Source organism: Dipodomys ordii, unplaced genomic scaffold (assembly GCF_000151885.1).
Source record: "Dipodomys ordii isolate 6190 unplaced genomic scaffold, Dord_2.0 Scaffold51, whole genome shotgun sequence".
Classification (NCBI taxonomy): Eukaryota; Metazoa; Chordata; class Mammalia; order Rodentia; family Heteromyidae; genus Dipodomys; species Dipodomys ordii.
Genome location: NW_012267267.1, coordinates 6,636,114 through 6,645,833, shown reverse-complemented (window position 1 = coordinate 6,645,833; position 9,720 = coordinate 6,636,114).

The following is a 9,720-nucleotide window of genomic DNA, read 5'->3' as shown; positions in this document are numbered from 1 at the left end:
GGCAGAGTGTTGCTCAATTGTAAGAACTCTTGTCTAGAATTGTACAAGGAGAGCCTTGGACTAAATTCCCAACACTGCAAAAATAAAATAATACGGTAAAAAATAAACCTTGTTGTCTAAACATTTTTTTTGAGGGAGTGGCCCCAAGACTTGCTTTATGGCATGGGCACTGTCCTTGGGCTTTTTTTTTTCCCCCCATAAGGGTAGCACACTACAACCTGCGCCGGAGCTAGCTCTACATATGGCTTTTTGGTTAATTGGAATTAAGTCTCACAGACTTTTCTGCCCAGGCTGGCTTCAAAACATGATCCTCACTCAAATCTCAGCCTCCTGAGTAGGTGGGATTATAGTCATAAGCCACCAGCACCTGGCTCTAAATAGTTTGTAAGCAACATGCCTTCAAACTCATGCTGAAGAGCAGCTCTCTCTCTCTCTCTCTCTCTCCCCCCCCCTGTGGCTGGCCCCATGTGTACAAAGCAGAGCGAGTCTATGAATGTGAAGCAGGCCCAGCCTAATGAAATGGACCATGGGTCTCCTCAGCAGTTGCAGGCCGCTCCCGATCCCCTCACCCCTTCTCCCCTGTCCCCTTTCATCCCCCCCTCCCCCAGACCAACAAAGGAATCTGAAGGATTCCAGGGTTGCATGCAGCCAGCCTGGGAATTCACTCTGCTCAGGATCCGGCCAGCTCTGCCTTGGACATCACCTTGTGAGTCCAGTTATACAGGCCAGCTGTAGACCAAACGTCCAGTCCCCAAATTTGGGGATCCTTTTATCTTACTGGTTGAGGGGAGGAATAATAAGGCGGTGGTGGAGCAGGTCATTTCTCAACTTAGGGTGGCTGCCTCCCTGGTCTCTTTCCCCCCCTGGGCACTTACCTACCACCCGCTGGCAGTGGACAGCCCAGCCCTGGGCCTCCTGGACCCCTGGATCGTCTACTTCGGGCCTGGCTGTTACTCCCGGGGCCTCTCTCTGCCCGCAGCTCTGAGCGCACTCCCCACCCCTGACGCCGGACTCCGGGACTCCTCTCCAGGTCTCCAGGGCGACTTGCTCAAACATCGCCCTAGCAGGACCCGGCCGGCCGCACGTGGCCGCTATGTGGTCCCCTTCCAGTCTCTAGGGATGTAAAGATCTCATGCCACTGGCTTCCAAGTCCCCCTCTCCCTCCCCCCGCCCGCCACCAGCTCCGCTGAAAATGTATCCCGAGAGTGACATTTATTTCCAGTATCCCCGCAGCAAGAGATGGCCAAGCAGCCCCAGGGGTCTCCATGCCCGAGGTGCTTTCCAAAAGTGCCAAGATAGGGTGGTGGTAGAAGTAGCCAATGGCTTGCATTTGCCAGATCCTCTTGTCTGCCAAACTCCATCTCGCCCACCCCGCCCCCGCCTCCGCCTCCCCCAGCCCGCATTCTCCCCCCACACCCAACACACAGCATACCTTGGCAATGCTCCTTCACTTAACATGATTCATGCCCGACTGTTAAGAGCTTAAGAAGCTTTGAAATGGAGGATGTTAGGGGGTTGAGGACTCATTAGCCACACTCAGGTGCTCCTTGTCCTCATTAGCAACCATCTTCTGCTCTGAACTCTTCTGTCTTTCCCAAATAAAAAGCAAGTAAACTAGACCATGTGGACATTCCCCAGTACGGGGTCATTGAAAGAAGAGATAAATAATGCCCACAATCCAGGCGCTGGTAACTCATGCCTGTCATCTTAGCTACTCAGGAGGCTGAGATCTGAGGATCACAATTCGAAGTCAACCTGGGCAGAAAAGTCTGTGACATTCTTATCTTCCTCCAGTTAACCAGCAAAAAGCCAAAAGTGGAGGTGTGGCTCAAGTGGTAGAGTGCCAGGGAGAGCATAAGGTCCTGAGTTCATGCCCTAATACAGTAAAAATATACACGCATACATATATACATAAACTAATGTTGACAAACCCTTAGCCTACTGTAAGGCTTTTGGAATTAGCACTGGCTTACCATAATAATTGACATTGGGCATACAGTAGAGCAGTCATGATAATGTAGGAAAAAGACCACTGAAGTCTTCCTGCCCAGCTAAATCCTTTTTACTCAAACATAAGGACAGGAGGGCTGGGAAGGTGGCTCAGTGGTAGAGCGCTTGCCTTGCATGCATGAGGCCCTAGGTTCGATTCTTCAGCACCACATAAGCAAAAAGAAAAAAGCCAGAAGTGGTAGAGCGCTAGCCTTGAGCTGAAGAGCTGAGGGACAGCACCCAGGCCCAGAGTTCAGGCCCCACGACTGGACCCTCCCCTCCCCCCAAAAAAGATAAGGACAGGAAAGATTTATTGAGTATCTTTCATAAACTAAATAGGACCCAGGAGTTACAGGTAAATATTATTTCTATCTGTTCAATGACCCAATGGTAGGGACCACATTATTCCTTTTTTAGTGTGTGTGTGTGTGTGTGTGTGTGTGTGTGTGTGTGTGTGTGTGTGTGCATGCACTTGACCTGGGCATTAAACTCAGAACCTGGATACTGTCCCTGAGCCTTTTGCTCAAGGCTAGTTCTCTACCTCTTGAACCAAAGCTCCATTTTAGGCTTTCTGGGGGTTAATGGGAGATAAGAGTTTTATGGACTTTCTTGCCTGGGATAGCTTCAAACTGTGACCCCGAGATCTTGGCCTCCTGGGTAGCTAGGATTATAGGAGCCACCACTCAGCACCCAGCTTATATTATTTCATTAATAAAAATAAGGTAATAGAGAATCACTGATAACAAACTCAGGTCTATAGTTAAATTATGGACCTGAAATTTGTGGGACTCAACCTTTCACTCATCATCCCTTCCCGGATATACAGTGAAGTTTCCAGAAATGTAGGTAAAAGTTTAAAAGGTTGACAATAAAAGAGGTTCACAATTTGATTTATTTTCATACTTTTATTTTCCAGAAAAAAGATCACATTTCAGTAACAACTTACTCACATAGAGAATTAAACTTTATTCTGAAATGGGAACCCTATTTGCAGTCACATGTCATGATAAATAATTGCATATTCAAGATTTTGTTGAAATGAGTGACTGGGAAAATTATGAAGGACAGAACATTTATAAAAATCAGTATTTACAAAACAGTGATCTTCTCATTTTTTCTAACTTATAAGGCAAGTAATGTTAAGATGGTCTCACAATTATCTTCAACAAGTCACTCTTGTACGTTCATTCACACAGGCCACCATTGCTCAGCAGAGATTTCCACTGCTGATTTGCAGGTTTCTCTGAGCATCATACAGAAGCAGAAAAGCTTCAGTTACAGATTAAGCAGTAATGGCTGTCAAAAAATTCAGCTGAGTTAAGAATGGAGGAAAAAAGAGGATCCACCAATACTTGAACTAAATTCACTATATCTTGAGTATTTTAATAAACATTTCCTTCTATGAATATTTTGTGGCCAATGTATTTTTGTATACACAAGGTTATAAAGAAATTCAGTGAATTTTTTGCTACATAGCTCATGGAGAACTGTAATTAAAGCACGCATGGACAGCATTTTTCTTAGCTGATTGGTTTTCATGATCTCTACAAATACAGCAACATTTCTTTGAAATTTCTTTTTGAGAACCCAATCACCACTTAGTAAGTGTGAAAATTAAAATTTGACCATTTCATTTATGCAGATCTTTATAAGTGAAAGACTAACAGACATTCTTTTCAATTGAAACACAATAGTGTTCAAACAGCTTTAAAAGTCAGCTCTATAAATTACTGCTTGACCTGCAGTGAAAACTCTGCTCATGGAAAAAATTAGCATATTATTATAATGCTAGTTTTTGTTTTTTGGAGAACTATTTATTCAGCAGCAAATTTTCCAATTCCCTTAGATTGACATGAGAAGGGAAATAAGGAAGTGAGGGAAAAGGGAAGGACGGAGGAAGGGACAGACAGAGGAAGAAGGGAGGTGGGGGGATCAGATAGAAGCCAATCTCTTTCATTCATCTTCATTTAACAAAGCAATAACTAGACACTATCTGCAAAAACTAGACACTACCTGCAAAATTCATACTGTTGTAATAATCATCATCCTAGAAACTCAGAAGGAAAAGTACATCTTGTGATATTTGTTTGGTGTCTTTTTAAATATAGTTTAATGTGTTGTTTTATGAATGGCATTAAGGTTTTTTTTTGCTAGAAAAATGTCACATCATATATAATGAATGACTCAGATGGAATTAACATTTACATCATATGTCCATTTGATGAAGCATTAAAATTATAGATGGATTATGATTGATTAGCTGATTCATAAGATCTGAATAAAAATTGAATTATAAAGAAATGTAAAATGGTTCCACTTTATCCCTTTCTAAATAACAATTTACCCAGATAAATTTTTTAAAAGGAACATAGCTGATTTTATGTTAAAAATTCATTTGCAAAAATAAGCAACCAAAGCAAAGCAAAAGAAAACATTGTAAAATATACTTTGAAGGAATGTATAATCCTGCAAAATTTATGTGAAATAGTGCATTGCTCTTAGCTTTTAATAAAATGTTTTCCCCATAATTTCTAATAAGCTTACATAAAAATTCTGTCAACACTGATTGAGCTAACATGATTCAGTTTCTTAAAGCTATTTATTCTACACTTCAAACTTTAGAACACTTCAACCAATAGTGGAATGATGTGCTGAATCATGGAGTTAGGTCTTAAAGATAATGCTTAAAAAGCTAAAAAAAAATCACTGCTTTGCTTTGAATATTTGACATAATAAAGTTAAATTCACTTGAGGGATACTAGTGAACATAGAAACTCATTTGAAATGGCAAGAATTTCCTCAAAACAAAATCCCCTACCAGTATCCTTACAAAGCCTTCTGATTATCTTATTTGTTGTTGTTGAAAGATGTAGAAATCAATATTAAAAGGAAACTTTCCCCAAATTCGAAGTATACATTTCAAGGTATACTTTGAAATAAAAAACAAACAAAAACAGTTTCCTGACCTGATCCAATAACTTTCTTAAGTTTCACATAACACTAACATTTATTGTCAAAGTCTAAGGATCCAGGAGTATTGTGCAGGACTGTTTGTTCTCAGATCACATTGCACAGTGGCCTAAACTAGTAGACCCAAATATAATTTGGAAAATACTGGAATGGTAACGAATTGCGTCCAGATAACTTTACTTTAAAACCTTAAGGAAAAAATAAAAAATATATTTGCTTTTTATTGAAATTTCTGACAGGGTTAAATATTCATTTAAGACTCACAATATAATCTAGGGAGAGAAGGAGTAAAACAAAAAAATACTATAAACCAAAAGAAAAATAAGTTTAGAACTTCAGCCTAGAGAATAAATTACTATATTCATGATGAATGTCAACAAAATGGTGCCTTTTCTTATAAAAGTATTCATTTGGGATAGAAATGAGATACTAGTCATGACTGTCAATCAAAAAGTCTCATTATAGTTAACTCAATAGAGCCCAAATTTGCTAGTTCTTTATGAAAGTGGCTTAGATTTCAACTGGATATTAAAATTTTCAATGTGATTCTGCAGAACATGACAATGACAGAGGATCAAAGTAAGGACATAGGAGAAAGTATTTTATTGTTGTTTGTTTTTAATATTTGCACACTTAAAACAATGCATTCCTTTTTCACTTTTATTTGTCATTCTGTGGACAAAATAAAGCAATATAAAAGTAGCCATGTTTAATTCATGACTGAGAGAATGGCTTTAGATACTGCTTTCCAAATAGGAAAACCAAACCCTTAAAGGAGCAAGGAGTAAGAGAATACAATAAAGCTTACAAGAGAGAGAACTTGTTAAAGAATAATGGGGCAGCTCATTAGAATATATCTTTAATCCAAGTAACCAGGCTGATTTGTTCAATTATATCAACAATTTAATTTGAATCATTTATTTCATCTCAGGAGAACATTATATTTACTAGTATTAACTTTCAAAGCTATAGTTATGGCCAATCCCATTTTTATATGCTTAAAAATTCTGCTTTCCTTTCTTAAGTTGCTGATCAAAAATTGTAAGACAAAAAGAACATTTAGACTGAATAGAGTTGCACAAAGCATACTCTGTAAGAGAAAGAGAAAGCTTTAAACACACACACACACATATACACACACGCATAAACACACAAACACATTTTCATGTAGATATTTGCATATTTTACTGTATCTTTCAATATTAACTATCTGTTATTTTGAAAAAAATTGCAAACATTGAAATGGCTGGTTCAGTTCTTTTGGAATGAGGCTTATTTGTGTTTGTAAAGCATAAAAAGCCCATAAAACAAAGCCAAATTACGTAGAGGGCTGGGGTTTCTTAAAAGAAAGGAAACATTTATAAGGACTTTATATTAAAAATGAGCGATAGCTCACAACATTCCTACTACTGCTAGTCTTTTACAAAATTGAAAAGAAGACTGAAATATGAAAATGGAACTATGCATTTCAGACTGCTTTGAGATTGAGAAAGCATGATCAGAAAATTCCCCAAAGATAAGGATTTTCTTAGAAAATGCTTCTCCCCCTACTTCTTTTTCAAAGATTGGAAGAATTTAAGTAGACCAAGTAAAAAAAAAAAAGAAATTGACTAGAAAAATGGTATTCAACTTAGAAATTACTGCTTCCAATCTTGTTTGTTAGAACTAAAAAGTATAACTAAAGTAGAACTAAAAGTAGAACTACGTATAGAGGCAGTGATTTTCAACTTTTGATTACTTACCAAAATAAATATTCCCAAGCAAAGTGCTGATGGCTCATGCCTATAATCCAGTCTACTCAGGAAGCTGAGATCTGAGGATAACAGCTGAAAGCCAGCCCAGGCAGGAAAGTCAGTGTAACTCTTATCTCCAATTAACTAGCACAAAGCCATATGTGGAGTAGAATTATGGCTTGGGTGAGGGATATATATATATATATATATATATATACACATATATATATGTGTATATATATATATATATCCCAAGTTCCATCCCTACATATTTATTAAGTCAATAGGAAATAATGAACTGTGCAGAATATATATAATGGTTACTTAATTCATATCATTGCCTCTCGATGTGAGGATACAAGTGGTTTGCATATCATACTTATTAGAATTGTTCTTATTTCAATGCTATTAACCTTTTACTTTGGCATTCGAATGGCCCAGATATAATAAAATAAAATACACTCTCCTCATTCCCCCAAGTGGGAAAAATGAAATAGATCAGGGTGTGCCTTTTGTAGTCATTCTACTTCAAGTGCTACTTTGGGTGAGTTAATTAATTTGCATAATCTTCAATATAATCATTGGTAAAACCGGAATTCCAAGAGTCCTTACAATATCTGGATTTTTATAGGATTAAATGAGCTAATATCTGCAACGATTGGTACACATAGTAAGCACTTTAGTATATATTATCATTTTGTATACCAGCCAATCACTGTGACTATACATAATTCCCTTATGCAGTCTTAAAATCTGGTTTATCAGTGCAAGGGATCTGCAGAGGGGGAAGATACTTTATAGTTCTATGTGTAGTTACAGCGTTGAAATTGTTGCAAAACCCCTCTGTTGCATGGAGATGTTTTCTCTCATGGGATTCCATGTGTCATTTGATTAGCAAAATTCTCCATGAAGAAAAGCTAGAAAGTTATGTCAGTCCCAGCTCCTCACTGAACAGAGAAGAGGCAGTGACTAATGCAAAGGAGTTGCAGGAGATCTCAGGCAGCTGTCTTTGCTTCTTTGAGAGAAAGATTTAAAAGTGGACATTTATGCGATTATAGCTCCAACACTTTGTAGGTTGAGATCAAGCAAAAACAAAAAGTATGTGCAGTTTGACTTTCTGAGGGATTCGTATCTATTCACTCAAACCATTTAAATGTGTAAGCATTCTTTCTTTAGAAGTAAAGAATCTTCCTTAATATGATACAATGAATGTTTCATCTCGGTGATAGATGTATCAAAGAGCTTTAAAAAGTAATAATAATAATAACAACAACAGTAATTTTTAGTGGCTAAAAATTCCGATTGTGATAAAATTCAGACTATGATAAGAATTTATTTTTAAAAAATTCATGGAAATTTGGGATTTATTGACAGAAGTTCCATGTTGCTGAAATAAAGCAGTATCATTTATTCTTTCCATATTGATAGACCAGTCTTTTTGATCAAAATGATTAGGAAAGAGGTTTCTGGTTAACTAGAACCTCTTGTTATTTTAACCCTGGGATTAAAAAATCATCTTTCTTATGAGTGAGGCCATTTTGTTTGTTTATAGAAGCTGACAGAACCTTATGATATGTCTTTGATAACTGAGAGTGTGTATTGTTTAGAATCATTTTCAGAGCTTGGATTCTCATTTTGTGGCTGTAGGTTTAATGGATTCATAACCAATAAGATTAAAAACCAAAGCAGAACACCAAATCTTTATCTCTGAAATGAGCTTAGGGTGTCGCTTGATCTATATTCTGAAAGGGAATGGAATATAGTCTCTATGGAAGTTTTGGTTGTTGAAGGTTTTATAAAGATTAACCAAGGGATCAAAGGATTTTTTTTTGTCATTTGAAACTTAGTTCCTGGAACATTTGAATAATGTTAGAGATTACTTAAATTTATAGTTTAACTTATATGCTTTTTACTGTATCAACAAATTTGTTCTTTGGAAAGAAAAACTTTGTGTTTAATTCTAAATCTATTTTATAAAGTAAAGTTAAAGAGAAAGACATAAGAAACAGTAATAATTAAACATTTCAATATGCTTTGCTTTAATATTCAATATATTTCTCTATAAATTGATTATTTTAAACATTTTTATGTTATACACTGGGTAATTCTCCAATTTCTGCTTCTTACTAAGGCTTTTGCATTTTAAATTTCTTCATATTTCATGAGATCTAAAATCTTACATCTCTCTATTTTGGGTTCAAAATCAAATAGAATTATTTTATTTAAAATGAATGCATTAATTACTTTGTTCAAAAACATTTCAACATCAGAAAAAAAACATTTGAACATCAGGCTGCCTTTGGGAGTCTGGGAGCCGGTTGAGAGAGAGAAAGAGAGAGAAAGAGGAGGGGGGAGAGCGCTTGTTTGAACAGTAAGCATTTCTCCAAGGGAAAGCAGGTTATTTGGACATTCTCTTGCTAGCAAGCAGTGATCAAAGAGCATAAATATTAATTTAAAAAGTCCCACTGTAAACAATCATCAGTCACAATCTCATTTGAAAAGGAAGACTTAAAAAAAGGTAATTTGATTCTAAAATTGAAAGGGACTGAAGATTTTCTGTCAAATTCTAGTGAATATAAAATGAAATTCAGTAACCAATCATACATATAACGACTTAATTTTAGCTATTCAATAGTATGACCTAGAACAGGAATTGGTTTATTTAAAAAAATGAATTCTAACTTAAAAATGAATAATGTTTTCAGACTTCAGTGGGGGAAGACCTGACAAGTGTGACTGATCAGGAAGTTCTGTTCAGATTCCCACGTGGTTGGATGGAAAGGACCCGGGAACTAGTGCTTACCATCCCTTCATGAAGGTTAATGAAGTGACTGATGACTTAGATTTCCAAAGAATGTTATACAATGAATCTTAATCACCTAAAAGGAAGTTAATTGTATAGTATTGTGGATAGAATTTCTTTTATAAAGCTTATTTTTTCTTTCCAAAATGATAAAAAAAGATGACAATTAAAATTCTCCTTTTGAACCTAAATGAGGAGCCATCCCTCCCCCCCCCGCCCCCGCTG